The 17307-nt window shown below is 47.2% G+C and overlaps 1 long non-coding RNA gene across 2 annotated transcripts; it reads right to left on the reverse strand.

The window, feature by feature from the left end:
* Positions 1-1679: 1679 nt before the first annotated feature.
* On the reverse strand, positions 1680-17285 carry LOC118551562 (uncharacterized). Of its 2 annotated transcripts, none has more exons than XR_013441722.1 (4): positions 17123-17285; positions 5999-6091; positions 4603-4726; positions 1680-3828 (listed from the first exon to the last, which is right to left on the reverse strand). It is a non-coding gene; the product is annotated as an uncharacterized LOC118551562 (long non-coding RNA). The 2 variants fall into 2 exon arrangements; XR_013441723.1 differs by lacking the exon at positions 17123-17285 and adding an exon at positions 8025-8832.
* Between the last annotated feature and the right edge of the window lie 22 nt (positions 17286-17307).

A 17307-nucleotide genomic window follows, 5' to 3' on the forward strand; every position in this document is an offset into this window, starting at 1 on the left:
CAGATTCTAAAAATAGATCAAACAAGAGCTATTCTGGCCAAAGGGAAGCTGGGGACCCAGAGCAGTTTGAGAATCACCGAATCCAACCCCTGTGATATGGGAGAGGAAACCTACCTGAAAGTGAGAGTGACTTGTCCAAGGTCACACAGCCATTTAGTGGCTCGGCTAGCCCCCGGCTCCAGCCCCCAGCCCGAATGCAGCACTTGGCTGTGAGAGCATGGTGCCCTAGCTCCTTCCAGCTCAGCACCTCCCACTCTTGGGACTCCTCCCTCAGCCTCATGCATGTCAAACAGAAGGAGCTGTTTCCCTCAAAATGCTAGAAACCACTGGGGCCACGAGTAGTAGCTCTCTGAGGCCCTGTTGCAGAGGGACACAGAACAGGGAGAGGTGGGCCCTCCCGCACTGCCAGAGGCAGCTGCGCACCGTTGGCATGAGGGCAGCCCTGCTTTTTAATAGGATGCCGTAGGATCATTGGTGATGTCCCGGGGAGGAGGGTGGTTCTGAGGATGTGTATCCAGCGGAAACAGCAGTGATGTCTGTGTGGTCAGGGTCCCAACAGGAAGCAAATGGCCTCTCAACATGGCCATCTGAGGAGAGCTTGAGAAGGACCATTTACAACGCTGTGGGCAGTGTAGAGGGAAACCCACAGGGGTGGTGAAGCTTTTACCTCCAGCCCGCCAGGGGACTAGTGAGGGAGTGGTTAGCATGTGGGCCACCCGATAAGAGCTGTAGCCTTTCTTTTTTTTTTTTAAGAATTTATTTGAGAGAGAGAGAGCATGTGCACACAAGCAAGGGGAGGGGCAGAGGGAGAAGCAGACTCACCCCTGAGCAGGGAGCCCCACATGGGGCTTGATCGCAGGACCCTGAGATCATGACCTGAGCCAAAGGCAGCAAAAGCAGCGGCTTAACCCACTGAGCCACCCAGGCGCCCCAAGTGCGCCAGCTGTAGACTTTCTTAGGAGAATCAGCCAACTCCCTGCAGGGAGGGAGCAGGGAATAAATACCCTGACCTCACGCTCCTCCAACCCCTGCCTCCAGCGCCTACCATGCGCTGAACCTGACCCGAAGCCAGGACAAAATAGCCTGGATGATACAACTCATCCGGACAGGCAAGCAGAATATATCCAAAATGGTGTCACCCCGGGGAAGCAGCAGTGTCCAGCAGACCTCAGAAAGAGCGGGCCAGACTTGTTCATGAGCAAACCTGAGCCACCCAGGCACCCCCAGAAATTCCCATGGGCACGGGCCTTTGCAGGGCTGGATGTAGGGAAGAAGCTGAGAAGTAAGGTCATGAACACAACCTCATTTGTACCTATCAGGCCTGGGGAAACTCGAATAGTCCATTACGTCTGAGGTTGGCCGTGGAGGGAGAAGGCCCTGATTGCAAGGGCAGGTGAAGTCCGGAAAGCTTCACTTGGCCCTCTGTGACCTCTTCATCCCCAGCACCCGGCTGTGTGGGCAGGACTGCAATGCAGTTCTGAAGCTAACTGCCCTGAGTTAGTGCACGCTACACGGGTGAAGGACGGTCTCCAGCGACACTGCCCTGGCTTCACATGCCAGACACAAGTTCAGGGGTCCCCAGGCCACCCACGCTTTGACCAACCGGCTACAGATTTGGGGGTTCCCACTCCCCCCGTGAGCATGTTTACTGGCATAATGCACAGAACTCAGAAAGGTGCTAGACTTACAACTTTGGTTTTATTATAAGGGTTATAGATCAGGACCAGCCAAATGAAGAGGCCCATAGGGAAAAGTCTGGGAGGGTCTCGAAGTCAGGGTGCCGAGTTGGCTGTGGCAGGTCAGGTGGGTGGACAGCTCTCTCCAGATGCATCAACATCGGTTAGCCCACGAATGTACGTGCAGTGATGTTTCTCAGGAAGGGATTTTATGAGGAGACAGCGGCACTAACATTTTGGAAGTAGGAAAGCAAACAGATGAGGAATAAAGGACCAGGCAGACTTTTGAGCCCGATTCCAAGCCTGACTTGGAGAAAACTAGGATGAACATTTCATACCACAGGCTCCTCAAAAGGAGAAAGTGGGAGCCCCAGGAGCTTAGGACCAGAGGTCAGGGTGTCAGACAGTCAGACTCAGACGGGTGGGGTTAAGTGCAGAGAGCTGGGAGAAGTGTGGTTTGAGGGTAAACTTAAATATGTGAATATGTAAATATATGCTTATATATGTAAATTACTTTGAACACACTGCAAGCAGTGTTTGCCCTTGGGAAGCAGTCTCTATGTCCCTTGAGGCAGGCTCCGACTCCTTCCGGCTGGGTGCCTGCCCCTGTCTTGCCCCAGCAGAAGTCTGCGGTTTTCCTCCCCTGAGAGGGTAAGAGTGGGTCTCGGGATGGGGGGCTCTAAGTGCGGGGTACAGCATGGAAAACAGAAGGATCAAGGACTGATGTCATTGATTTTTAAACTTAAGGACTCCCGGCCCTTCTTGCCGCTTGGGGCTTAAACACACACGCAGCCTGACCACCCTCCAGGCAAGAGCCTGGAAGATTTCTCTCTGGGGAGTCTGAGCAGCCCAAGAGGAAAAATCTAAAGACACGGCCAGCAGCTTGGGTCCCGTGGTAAACAGCCGGCCCAGATCCCCTACCATATGAGCGTGCTCCATCCATGCTCCCTTGGTTGAGGAAGTGCCACTCAGATGGGCTGGGGGGCTGGGGCAGGGGGCACTGTGAGGGGTAAATTAAAGAACTTCGGGTGGAAGGAATGGTATAACAAATGTACAGAGACAGGCTATGGAGAGGTTTTTAAGAGAGGCGTGAGTAGGGCACTGGGCCAGGGAGCAGGGCAGGCAGGAGTAAGGGAAAAGTAGATGAGGTCCAAAAGGCTGGCTGGGCCTAGCAGGTGCCTGAGAGAGCACCGAGGCCAGCAGGAACAATGGGCCAGTATCTGGGGTCAAACGCCTCTTTCTGGGGCTCTATACCCTGAACAGGCTGTGCCAACCCGGGGAAACGGTGTGGCCAGCCCAGGTCGGTACCAGCAGCTTCCCTGGGGACCAGGGGGAGGACAGCCTCCAAGGCCAGTCTTAGAGGATGGCAGTTAATTTGGTAGATAGTGAGGAACCTGAGGAGAGTTGGGAAACAGGAGGGTGACGTCTAGAATTGAGTTAGACTGATGGAAGAATGAATTTATGAACCAGACTCTGGGAGAGGCAATGGGGGGCTGTGCCAAAGTCAACGGGGAAAGTCTCAGATGAACCTGGGTCCGTATTCATGGGAGGAGGAGGAGATGGGGGCCTAGAGAACAGAAATTGCTGGAAAAGGAGTGGAGGCCTTTGGATGGGAAACAAGAATGCGGACGGAATGCAGGAGGAAGTGTTGAGCAAGAGAGAAAGCAGCCACCGACCTATGCGAATGCAGACAAATACCTGCACCAGGACAGGGGCCTTCAAACATTACGAAATTTTTGGCAGTCTTCTCTCCCTTCACCAGCGTAACACAGGAATTCAGGGAAAGAATTCTTTCCCTTTCCCAATGCTGTGGTGTGTTCGGCTGAGAACAGTCTCATGGACGCATCAGCTGGGTACCAAGCAAGTGTGACCAATGAAGGACGTTTGTGAAGTTGGGTTCACCAGCAAATGTTTGTCCTTGGACATTCTTCTCCCCTCAGCCTTCTGCACAAAGACTTCCCTGACGTAGATACCAATGTCCATCCTTTCATGAGGAGAGATGATGATGCCAGCAGAGTATCCAGTGAAGGAAGCAGGACCTCCTGCTGGGAGGATGCTCTTCGCCAGCATGCCTGTGAACCTCGAATTTATTCCCTACTCTTTCCTCTGAATTCAGGCATGGAACATCTTGGTTATAAGTGCAAATAATTGTCTGGAAGGAGAAACTAAAAGTTCATTATTAAGCATTCACACTTTGGTTCACTTAGCAGGGCCCCGAGGAAGGAAGAGTTTCCAGGATAAATAATAATAAATGCTAATCACATTTGGAGTAAATGAAAGATTTTCACACTCATTATCTTGATCTTCAAAGTAACACTGAGGGCCTTACAGGATTATTATCTCCCTCTTACAGCTGAGGGAATCAAGACCCAGAGAGGTTAAGGGACTTGCCCAAGAATACACAGTAGTTGTTGTTGGCAGAAGTGAGACTCACACCCAGGGCTCCCGATGTCCAGTTTGGGGCCCTTTCCTCAGTGTGCATGGCGGGGAGGGGGCTGTGACGGCCCAGGTGTGGGGCAGTATCCCAGGGTAAGGTGCAGTGGGGAGGGTATCCAGAGGACCTGAGAGAGAACAAGAGCTAGGGAGCTCCTCTGGGTACACTGCCACTAGCTAGGGTTGAAGCCACGGTCAGGATCCCCTAAATTCTATCCATTGTCAAGGCCTCTTCCCTCAGCTCTGGGTGAGACAGAATAAAGAGAAGAGAATAGTGAGCAATAAGCCCCAGGCCACCCATCAATCCCAAACCCAGTGCTCCACCCTAATTCTTTGCTCCCCTGGGGGGAGCCTGCCCTGGAGAGCTTTCCCAAGAGGTAAGATCACCATGTAAGATCTTGGCCCCTTTGGAGAACCCTGTCCTGACAGCATGCAACCACCCTAGCTCACAGTTCAAGGTCCCTGAAGTGCTCAGAGCTGGGAATTGACTTACCTGTGGGTGAGCCCATCATCAGTGGTAAACATGGAGGCCCTTGTTGGTATAGTTGCTGGATGCTCTCTTCAACAGACTTGCCTCCCAAGCTCAGGCCCCGGACAGATGCTCACAAGAACTATGTCTGAAAGAAAAAGGACAGGGTCATAACTCTGCATTCAAATGCCTAGATCCCAGATAAGCTGCCTCCTGAGGCCAAAGCTACCTTTCCTCAAGGAAGATCCATGCACATCCCTTCCCCCATGGGAGATCCATGCACAGAGGAAAAACCCAAGAGAAGTGACAATTTATAATTCACAGGAGCTTTAACTTGACCTCAGACACGGGCGATCAAGAAGCCCTCCTTTATGTCCAAAGTCCAAGTGCTCTTTGGAGCCGGGCGCTTTCGGGCATTCAAAGAGCACTCTGAGCCCCGCCCCCCTTCTGTTCCCTCTCATGCACACGGTGCCTGCACACTCACTCCGCAGTGTATGGGTCCGATGCTGCTCATCTGAGGACCTCAGCTGGAGGACCCATGACCCATAATGAAACTAGACGACCATTTCCTCACCCCTTTCCAGCAGGGGAAGAATAAGAAACTGGAGGAGGCACCCCTGATTCCACCCTCAACTCAGACCACACACTCAACATACCATTTTAAAATAAGTAATCACTACAAATTAGTAGGGTAGGAATTCATCTGTGACCTCTTAGAACATCTTTCATGCTTTAATGCTCTTAATGGCTTAATGAATGCAATTTAATTCAACATAGCACTGCGAAGGGTTTGGGTCAGGCTCGGGGCTGGGTGCTGGTCATTCCAAGGGGTTCAGCATGATCGTTCAGAGAAGGGACCGCGGTGTCGTCAAGGAAAAACACACACACAAGTCGTTACCACTTGGGCCAGTGCTAAGGTAGAGCTATGGGAGAATAGGGGAGGCAATGATTATTTCTGGACAGAGGGAAAAGTTTACACAGCAGGCTCATAGGGGAAGAGATGTTTGGGTCAGGCCTTTGGGCCTTTTCTGGGAAGGATTCATGATCAAAGGAGAGAAGTGAAATGCAGGTATGTCTGAACAAAGGTATGGGCGCTGGGAGGGCTGATGCGTGCCGTATGTCAGTATTAGGTTAGGGGAGGGAAAAAATAACGGAACTGAGATCCAGTTTGGTCTGGGCACAGTTAAAAAAAAGAAAATTAGGACAGGGAAGAGAGGGTAAGAGAGAGAGGATTAGAAAGAGGACTTGCAATATTGAACACCTGAACACTGTTAGCAGAACTGACCAGTTTCTCCCCTGAGGAGTAGCATCCACTGTGAAAAACCCATTGAACCAAGGAGATCATTCCCAGCTCCGGCACTCATGGCGCCGGCGGCGGGGGGGACCTAGCACCTGTACAGAGCAGGGAATGCATGCCTACCATTGATGATGCTTGATATCACGTCCCTCCTAGCAGGAAACAGATGGCCTCATGAAAGGGGAAGTTGAAGTGCTCGCTTCGGCAGCACATATACTAAAAAAAAATGAAAGGGTAAGTTGAAGAAAGCTGAGTAAGGGATTGTTTATAAAGGGATGGGCACAAAAGGGAGCCAAGAAATGGTAAAATGCCAGGGAACTGCAACATCTGGAGAGGCAAGGAGATAACACTATTCACTGTAGAGACGGCTGCCCGGCCAGACCTGTAGACTCTGATAGAGAATGGAGCCAACCACCAGCTGGGGTAGGGAGACATGCCCTGACTTCTAGCCCCCCTTCAGTGCCTCTCAGCTGAACACATGCAAAGGCAGAGGGCAAGGGAGCCGATGGAGGCAGTCTGTGGAGGTCAGCTTCCAGACAGAACAGGGGAAGCAATGGACCAGAAGGAGGCAACAGAGAATATCTCACACAGGTAGCAGACTGACAAACGTATCTGAATAGTTACATGTTTGTTTTAATGTATAATAAAAGCAATGTAGCCACCCATCAAAGCTATGAGTTCATAGCTGTTATTTCTTAGGATAAGGCAAGAGTGGATCTTTATTTTATTTTAATTAATTTATTTGAGAGAAAGAGAGCGTGCACAAGCAGGGGGAGAAGCAGAGGGAGAGGAACAAGCAGACTCCCCACTGAGCGGGGAACCCTGAGATCATGACCTGAGTGGAAGTCAGATGCTTAATCGACTGAGTCATCCAGGTGCCCCAAGAGTGGATCTTTGAATGTTAAAAGTTAGACAGTTGAAAGAAAAATATGAAGTGATAGTCCAGGTGGTACAAGCATACGGCAAAAATCACAAAGACCACCTTTGTAAAACTGAAGTTTGGGAAATTCTGGGCTGGGTGATAGAGAGGATTGCTTCCATTTCTGACTCTTTTTGAGTTTTTCAGTGTCTACGTGTAGCTATACCGAGTACAAGGAAAATGCTGGGAACTGTCACAGGGTATTTTCAGATCATTTTAGTTCAGTAAAATGTTATAATCATGAGTAATTATGGTGAGATGAACCCAGGACTCCCCATCATTCCACTACTCTCTTAAGATTGCTCTTTGCCTTCTTGAAGGTTTAAAAACAAACCCTAAGCCACCAACAGACACGAGCAAGAACATTCACAGCAGCACTCTTTGTTATAGTCTCCGACCTGAAACAACCCAAATGTCCATCAAGGGGATTTTATAAATTGGGGTATTTCCATACTATGCAACAATGGAAATGAACAAAGTAAAGCTTCATGCAGCAACACAGATGCAACTCCCGAACTCGATGTGAGCGAAAGGAACCAGACACAGAGTCCACACTGCAGGATTTCTTTTACGTAAAATTCGAAAGCAGGCTGAAAATATCTAAGGGCTGGCAGTCACAAGAGTGGCTGCCATCACAGGAGGAAGGTGAGGGTGGTGACCAGAAGGAGCCACAGGGCAGGCTTTGGGAAGGTAGGCAATGTTCTGTTTTTTGACCAGTTTTTGACATGGTCTATTCATTTAGAGATAATTCATTGAGATTTGCATTGATGATTTTGGAATTTTTGGTAGGTCTCTTACCCTTCATTAAAAAAAATCATTATTTTAAGTGTATATAAAGTGGAAAAGCTATGATTTTTCCTTGTTGACTCTAGGAAAATGATCACAAAGGATGAGTACCCCTCTGGGATAAGCAGAGATGGTGACATGTTTCTGGTGATCCAAGGCTTGGTCACTTCTCCCGTTTCTACCAACTCCCCTCTCCCACCTCCCTCAACTTCCATTGCTGGTAGAGCTCCTGCCATCTACTAACATTTCACAGGTGCCCACGGGATTGGCACAATAGTGCCAATTGTTTTCTAAATCTGCTTGTGTCTGGTTGACCAGATGACTGACATTAGCCACTGTTGGAGTTTCCCTTCTTCTCCCAGGTGATGGTAGAAGAGCTCTAGACCTTATATGGTACCAGGAAAGTAGGTTAGGGTCCTCCTCTGTTTTTTGGTTACCACTTACCTCTATGTCTGGTTCGGGACATCTGCTGCTCCAGGGCCCATGGAGAGGCCCTCATCACACACAGGCCAGCCATGGTCTCCACCACAGGACCTCCAGCTTCCTGCCCAGTTGTGGCCTTTAGTGGTCAGCACTTGGCCATCTTCAGGCATTCCTATAGAAGGTTCTTTACCTCCAAGGGCATTTTAGGGGAATTGGGCATAGGTTTCACCTTCTTTAGGAGGCCATCCACTAGACGTTGGGCAAGGGAAACCCAAATCCCTAGGGTAGAGCAACCCTGAGGGGCTGAAGGGAGGAGACAACACCCCTAATTCTTTGAGGACCAGACTTAGAGGAGGGAGAAGAAGGGAGCTAATTTCTCACCGGGTTGTCTGCCCTACCCTCTGACAGCCAGGCAGTATGCTCTATCCTGTGGTGCGTTCAGAGAAGATAAGACGCCCACCTGTAAGGACTTAACAGCCTTGTTGGTAATATGAAAGCATCGTTGAGTAAAGAAATGAAACCAAACCTGACCAGGCAAGATAAGTTTTGAAGAGGCAGCAGAGCCGGGAATAGCCTTGCAAGCCGACCTTGCACACTCCACCAAATCAGTGTTTCCACATCATCACTTTTATTACTCCAGATGTCACAAGCCCTCAGGCCCTCCACGTGAAAGTTTTGTTTCACCATACATGTTCATTCGTGATGCAATTTTCTCAAAAAATTGAATTTGTGGCTCTATTTTAAACTGAGAAAACCAAAACTGACCAAAACCTCAGATTATAGCCTCTCTGGAAAACCAAAGATCTGGCAACACAGAGTGCTCAACTGTCACATGGCAGCAGTGGGCAAGACCTGAGCAGTGACTGTCCCCTTAGATAGGGCTTTCCAGCTGCGGAGTCCCCTCCTATCGTCCCCACTTCCTATTGTCTCATGCCCAGCCTCCCTCACTGGGTCCTGCTCCCAGGCATCTTATCTTTTAATAATAATAATAATAATAATAATAATAATAATAATAATAAAACTCAGTATCTTCCTCCTGCCAGGAGAATAAAGTCCAAACACCTTTGGCCAGTAAACCATTCAAATTCTGGTCCCAATCTAATCTCCCATTGCTCCCCTACACATGTTTTTCTCCCAATCTTAGGGTGCTCATGAATGATTTCCATGGTGTTGTGCATTCAGCTGGTTGTTTTCTCAGAATCAAGTTTCACTTTTTAACTCTTTCACTTGTGCCTTTGATTCATATTCTACTTCTGACATCTCAGACCTTCCAAGATCATCTTTCTCTCTAATGTACATCCCTTGGAAGTTCCATTACTTAGGGTATGTCCATCAATTTTTGTTGTCAGAAAATGCTTTTATTTTGCCCTTGATTTGCAAGATGACTTGCTTATCTATTTATTATTTATTTATTTATAAAGATTTATTTATTTTAGAGAGCGAGAGAGAGGACAGAGGGTGTGAGTGAGCACGAGCAGGGGGAGGGAGAGGGAGAGAGAGAATCTCAAGCAGATTCCCGCCTGAGTGTGGAGCCTGACTGGGGAACATGGGGCTGGATCCCAGGACCCTGAGAACCTACGACCATTTTAAAAGGTTTTTGATCACAAAACAGGTATGAATTCCAGCCCCAAACTTGCATAAGAACAGGCTTTTGATTAGAAATTCTCAGGGGAAACTTTTTTCTTTTGGCTCCATTCTGAACTAAAATCGGATATCTTGGGGCGCCTGGGTGGCTCAGTTGGTTAAGTGTCTGCCTTTGGCTCAGGTCATGATCTCAGGGTCCTGGGATGGAGCCCCGCATCTAGCTCCTTGTTCAGTGGGGAGTCTGCTTCTCCCTATCCCTCTGCCGCTACCCCTTCTTGTGCACACACTCTCTCTCAAATAAATAAATAAAATAAAAATAAAATAGGATATCTTAAGGCAAGTAATGGTCTATGGCATGTATGCCACTGTTTCCCTTGGGGAGCAAGATCTGACAATATCCACTAAAGTTCCTATCTTTTGAAGGTTCTGGGTATGCATAAGGATTTCCAGTCTACTCTCATATCCCACTTCAGTCTAAGTTTGTCCTCTATCTTTGTAGCCCACTTGGCCAGAATTAACAGGGGCTCCACGGCAAAGTCTGGCTCCTGCTCACTTCTCCGGGTTCACACTTGCCTCTGAGGGATTTCCTCCCATTCTTGCCAGCTCAGCCTTGCTGTATGTTTAATAGTTTTTAATAGGGTTTTAATAGTTTCCCCAGGATCTTAGGGATTTTTGACTTGGCGGATTTCTCCAGAATCTACTCTTCCATGTTTGTTGGAAACATGGCACTAACTTTTCTATCGTTTTCCCGCAGTCTCCCAGAATCCTTGCTCATCCTGTATCCTCCTCCTAGATTGATCTTCCTCATCGTCTCCATTTGCTAAATCTTACCATGGTAGGCAGAATTCTAAGATGGTGCCCCAAATCTCTAGCCTCTGGTGGATGCACATTTTCTCCCAGTTATTCACTCGAACACTAACCTAATGCTGCTGTGAAGAGATTTTGCAGGTGTAATTAATGTCCTAAATCAGTTGATCTTAAAATAAGGATATTATCTGGGTGAGTGGGTCTGACTTAATCACACAAGGTTTTTAAAAATAGAAAGTTTTGTCCGATTGGTAGTAGAAGAAAAAGTCACATAGCTGTGCTCTGGCTAGCCTGGAAGAAAGCAACCATCTATGTGGTGAACTTTCTATGGGGCCACACGGCAAGAACTCCTGGGCAGCCCCTAGGAGCTGAGGGTGGTCCTTGGCCGACAGCTCGCAAAACAACCGCGAGGACTTCAATCCTGTAATGGCAAGGAAATAAATTCTGCCAAAAGCCGGTGAGCTTGAGTGAGCACCCTGAGCCCACTTGAGAACCGGAGCCCTGGCTGACACCTTGATTTCCGCCGTCACATGAGACCCTGGGCAGAGAATTCGGTTACACTGGACCTGGACTCAAACTGTGAGACTGTACATTTGTGCTGTTTTAATCTGCTAAATTTGTGGTGATTTTTGACACAGCAATAGAAAATGAATACAGCCTGAACTAATATACCTACCAATATACCCACCCCATCCTTCAAAGCCGGATTCAATTGTCCTTGAGCAGCTCTGAGGCAGTTCCAACCCTGTCTCCAACCCCCAAGCCCCATGCCATGCTCTCATGACTTTTTGTGAATAGTCCTTCTGTTATATCTCATTGTGTTACTGGTTTCGCTTGTTCATTTGTTTTAATGTTTTTCTCTTCAGTTAGACCATTTGACCTTTCGAGAAAGGACTGTGCCTTAGGTGAACTCTGGTGTCTGATGGCCCAAGTTCCAATCTGGGCTCTGCTACTTCTTAGCCATGTGACCGTTGGCAGTTTACTGCATGTCCCTAAGTTTCTCAAGCCTCAACTTCCTTAGATAAGATACAGGGATAAGAAGACCCACCGCAAAGTGGGGTTGTGAAGATAAAATGAAATAGTTTTTGTACAGCATTTCCTGGCTTACCTGGCACACGATAGGCCCTCGGTAAATGTTTGTGCAATGAATATATGGGTGAAGGAAGGATGGAAAGAGGGCCTGCAGATGTGCCTGAATATGGGGCTTGCAACTTCTAAAAGGATTCAGTCTGTGTGGAACAGTTTCCTCAATCCAAGCTGCCCTCTGTCAACAGATAGCCTTCCCCTGATGTTTCCCTCCTTTGTTTCACTCCTGCTTTTTCCCCGTGATTGCTCACAGGAAACAATCCTAGAAAAACCTCAAGGGATTGACGTCCTTTGTGCTTCAGGGCAGCAGACGGTCTGTGTTCTTTCGGCTGTAGCTTGCTTCAGCCCCTGGGGACTGAGGGAGGGACAGCATCTCAGGAGGATGAGGATGGGAGTAGAACAGGAGGTGAAGCTCACCAGGAGAAAAATACAAAGGACAAGACCTGGTGGGAAACCCGACAAGACATTGGTAGAGGGTGAGAGATGGCTGACCCCCCGCCCCCCAACCCCCAGCTCCCATACAGCCTCAGTCTTGGCTGCTACAGCTGCCTTCCCTCCTTTCCTTCTGGCCACCTACAAAATAGCCACAACAGCATCACCCCTAACAGCTTCGAAGATGCCAGGCCCTAGGGAAGGCACAGCTTCTGTCTTGGTGTCAGATGAGAGCCATTTGGCAGGCGAAAAGAAACAGGCCATCTGGAAAAGCCTCTGAGACCTCAGTAATTGGAACCAATGACTCCCTTCAGTTTTATTTATTTTAAAAAACAACATTATAACAACATGAAAGAACATCTCTTACAAAGGAATAAAAGATTACTCATGATCCTACCACCCTAACACCACAACTGTTTTCTTTTTCCAAGTTTTCTTCTTGTTTTTGGCCCACATGATAGAAGTTTGCATCAATCTGTGTCCTGTTTTTTGTTTTCACTTAATGTGGTATCTCAAGCCTTTTTTAGTGTTGACCTAATCTTCACATTGGTCTCTCTCTCTCTCAACTGCAAATATTCCAGCCACTTTGATGGAGGCATAATTAATGATTCCTTAACCTTTGGGGATTCTTGCTCATCCCCTTGAATTTTGAGGTTGGCTGTTGGCAAAGCTGTAAATGAAAGGAAGTTTATCTTCCGGGCCTATCTGCATCCCTTACAGATCTTTCTTCCTGCTAGCAATTTTAGCCCAAGACTTCTCTTGTCATATCCTGATGCCAATCTGCTCTCTAAGCTGGTGCCCTTTTCAAGGGCTATTCAAAAATAATAAAATAGTTCTATTTTTTTTCCTTAAAAGAGCAATGCATGCTCATGTTGTCCAATTTGAGAAACACATAACAGCAAAAGAAAGTAAAACTCTGCTTTAACTTGGCTATGCAAGATCATAGGCTACTGTTCCTTATTGTTCTCACAAGTATTGTTGGCACTTTTGACCCCAGTTGTCTGTGCTAGGTCCCTTTCCTCCCAGCCCCTGCTCTGCCTTCCAGCTTCCCTTCAGAAGCTACCTTACGTTGATGACATGATGAAAAAGCTGAATGAATAAACCCTAGGAAGCATACTATCCTGAGGCCTTAGGCCCCTATTGAGATAAAAATATTCAGAAACAGGTACACAAAACATCAAGGGCGCACCTGAGGTTGCCTCCATTGACTCATAAAACTGGAGTATATAGTGGTAGGAATGGGCTGCAGGGCTGGTTTGATCTAGTGGCTCAAAAATGTCATAAAGAGAATGGTTTCTTTCTTTCTTTCTTTCTTTCTTTTAAAATATTTTATTTATTTATTTGACAGAGAGAGACACAGTGAGAGAGGGAACACAAACCGGAGGGGTGGAAGAGGCAGAAGCAGGCTTCCCGCGGAGCAGGGAGCCCGATACGGGGCTTGATCCCAGGACCCAGGGATCATGACCTGAGCTGAAGGCAGACGCTTAATGACTGAGCCACCCAGGCTCCCCAAGAGAATGGTTTCTTTCTAACTTCCCTCTTACTTCCCTCAGCATTATTCTCTTCTAAGGTAAGTCCTTCTTGTAGTCTAAAATGACTGCCTTAGCAGCAGCTTCCGAGGCTACCTACTGCCGGACTCCTGTAGAGCTAGAGATGAGAGCATCTCTCTCCCACATCCCATACATTGGAGATTGCCTCTGACTAGGTTAATCTCATTCCTACGGCCACCCAGGAATCATTCCTAGTGGCAAGGAAGATGGGTGGCTCAGACTAGCAGGTCTGAAGCTCTAGTCTTAGGACCCTTTACACTCCTAAAAATTACTGAGGATCCCAAGGAATCTTTTTAATGGAGGTTTAATTGATTGATATTTGCCAAATTATAAGTTAAATTTATTAAAATTAATAAAATAGGGCACCTGGGTGGCTCAGTCGGTTAAGCATCTGCCTTTGGCTCAGGTCATGATCCCGGAGTCCCCAGGATCCCTGCTCAGTGGGGAGTCTGCTTCTCCCTCTGCCCCTCCCCCTGCTCCTTCTCTCTCTCTCTCACTCACTCTCTCAAGTAAATAAATAAAATCTTAAAAAAACAAAATTAATAAAATAATCATAAAAAATAATAAATTTACATGTTATAACAAGTTAATTTAAAAATAACTATGTTTTAAAAGGCATTAATATCCCCTCCAAAATAACTATGTTTTCCAAAACAAAAAGATGGTGAGAAGAATGGCTTTTTTTTCCTTTACTTTTTAATTTGCAAGTCTCTTTAAGTCTGGTTTAATAGAAGACAGCTGGATTTTCATATCTGCTTCTGTATTCAATCTGTTGCAAATCGTTTGGTTCAAGTACAGGAAGAAAATCTGCTTCACATCCATATGTAATTGGAAAAGGGAGGAGTATTTTAACAGCTTTTTAAGATAATTGTGGATATTCTTCTTTGGTACTATACCAAAACTCTACAAGAGGTCATATCTTAAAGGCTTGTTGCACTGTGGAATCTGAAACCTTATCTATAAACTTTTCATATGGTTTAAGTCCATTGTCTGCCTTGCATTTAAAATTCATCTTTAACCCATGTGTGATTTTGTAACATCATGCATTAGTCATCTGGAAAACCTTGATTCACTGAGTAAACACAGGTCTTCCAAGTGTTGGCGCATCACACATGATCCATTATCCCCAAATCATATTTGTTAACATCACCATCAGTCCCATCAGAAAAGTCCTTAAATATTGAGAAGCTGTCCCATGGTTTATGTTTTATGGTTTATGGTTTATGTCCCTATAAACTCTTCCAAAATTCTAAATTTCTTTTGAAAGCTGGAATTTTTTCATCATTGGCAACCAATAGGCCATTGTTTTCCTTGAAGAGACAGGCTCACTTAATTGATTGTCAAGAAAATGTCTACCAAATAACCATAATTTGTCAGTTGCTTTCTCAAGTAAAAATGGTGCTCCATGACCCGACCCGTCACAAAACCAGCTAGTTCAGCTTGCAGCTGCAAGAGAGCTTTCCCTGGACAACCACCATGCTTCAGTTCCCAGCAGAAGGGTTTTATATGCATTTTCCATTTTGTCATATAAAATACTAAAAAGATACATGCTTGACAGTTGAGATTTTAATAAATTTAGTAATATTTACTGCTCCATCAAGAATATTCTTAAATGAAACTGCATTTTTTTAATTAAAAAAATATATACTTTTTTACCATGCGTGTGGTGGTGAAGGATATTAGTACAGTTCAGTGCCACCACGTTGATTTATGAAGGTACCAGTAGTTTTGCACACCTTCACGTTTGCACCATCAATGAGAAAGGTAAACTATGTCTTAGATAATTATGAAATAATTTTGACTTCAGATATTCCCTGAAAGGTCCTCAAGGACCCCCTAGGGGTCCATGGACCATACTTTGAGAACCTCTGACCTAGACCAGTCAGAGCTCACTCATAGAGTTAAGAGTGGGGCAAATTTACCTAAACCATATGTTGCATCACAGGGGAGGGGAGAGGGAGTGGATGTTGGGGGCAACCACAATGCTAGGTATCAGAATGACCTAAGTAATAGACACAAGGAACTGAAGAATTACAAAATCATGGTAGCTGTCCCAGATTTACAAATAGTTTGGCCACTTTGCTAGTCAGGGTCCTGAGCTTTTTCTGAGACCAGCCAATGACTTGAAGAGATTCCAGGTAAGGCTTTGAGATCTAGTGGCTGATCCTAATCTATAGTTGGAGGATCTCTATCTCAATGCAGAACAGTAGCTGAGGATGGCTCTGCAGCTAGTAAAAAGGATGCTTTAGGGCAGGGGCTTGTCAACTTCTCTTCCCACCAAATGTGAACGGGGTGAATGAGGTAGTGGGTGCAGGGTAAGCTTAACAGCTGTCCTGTTAGGCTGGGACAGGAGGCAGTTTCAAGCTCCCTTTCTTTCTCACACCCACCTTACACCCACTCTTCCAAGCCAGGATACCTTGATCTTTATGTCAGCCATAATGCTTTCAAGGCATTTTACCGACAAGGAGTATCTGGGAGAAAGGGGAAGAGCAGCTGAGGCAAAGAGAGGTAAAGAGTGTCTGATCAAGCTGGCTGGCCTTGGGCTGGTCTCCAAGAGAGAAGTGGTGAGGTGCTCAGCATTCTCCCTGCAGCTGTCACAACCACCCCATCCCCCCCAACCTCCCCCCCCACCCCCACGCGCAGCTGCTCTGCTTGGCCAGCCTTGGCCAATCCACTAGATTTAGATCTCTCAGTGACAGCTTTTCCTCCAATATTTTCAAAATGCTCCCGTGTCCTCACCTTAGAATAACCTGGAAACATTTTTATGGAAATCCCTTTGGAAAGTATGACGGCAGAGTCCCCCCTCCACCCCCACCTTTTCCCTTCCAAGATTTCGCTTCTGACCTTTGTTACCCCGATTCCACATTTTTTCCAGCACCCCTGCCCCCACCGGGGAAAGAACACAGACATTTCCAAACCCTGTTGGGAGCTGTGCAAACTATTGCAAAAAAGAGTGACAAAACTCTCAGTTGACGTAAATACATTTGGCTCAGTGTCTAGGATCTTCCTTTTTAAAGCGGAACCGGTATCACCGGCACATGGCCGCGATGCTCTGTACCTGAAAGGAAATTCTGAAGGCAGACCAATTTCACTGAGCTCACCGAGGAGTCAACAAGTCCTAAGGCACAGAAATGTCGCAGACGCATTATACACATTCAGCTGTGTTGAAGAAATAACATACCAGTGCTTTAAACTCCTTTTAATTCTTGAATTTGGGGATTCACTAATATTTATGCCTTAAAAAAATTGTATGACATTTCCTCTCCAGAATCAAGGGAAGACTCCTGAGGTATGCAAAGGGGCACTCCAAGTGCGGGTTCTGATCCTTGCTCTGCCACCAAATGCCCCAATGATTTAGGGTAACTTACTTCTGCTCTCTGGGCCTCAATTACCCATCTATAATACTAGGGGGTAATCACTATTTCCTTCTTCTCGAACAAGTGGAACAACATAAAGATGTTTTGCCAGTCCCCAGACACACGCCCACGCTGCCCTCGTGCAGTTCTCGAGGTCTCAGGGCCCCAGGAACTCTGAACCCTGGTCGGCCTGGGGGGTTGTGCTGGCAAGTGAAGCACGTGACTACGTAAAGCCCCTCCATTCACCGGCTCCGCAAGCACCAGTCCTACGCGCAGTAAAAGCCTACAATCAGTCCAGCTGTACCTTTCGTTCCTTCACCAGCTAACCGCACGCAGAGCTCAAGTGAGCTGTGGGTACCCGACACCCTGGCTCCTCCCAGGCCAGCAGCCGGGCAACGTCCTGCTGGGGGCGCCCGGCTCCCCCAACCGCTCTGGGTGGAGGGGGTCGCGCATCCAGGGGGCGGGGCGGCAGCGGGAACCCCCCCTCCG

Source organism: Halichoerus grypus, chromosome 10 (genome assembly GCF_964656455.1).
Source record: "Halichoerus grypus chromosome 10, mHalGry1.hap1.1, whole genome shotgun sequence".
Lineage (NCBI taxonomy): Eukaryota > Metazoa > Chordata > Mammalia > Carnivora > Phocidae > Halichoerus > Halichoerus grypus.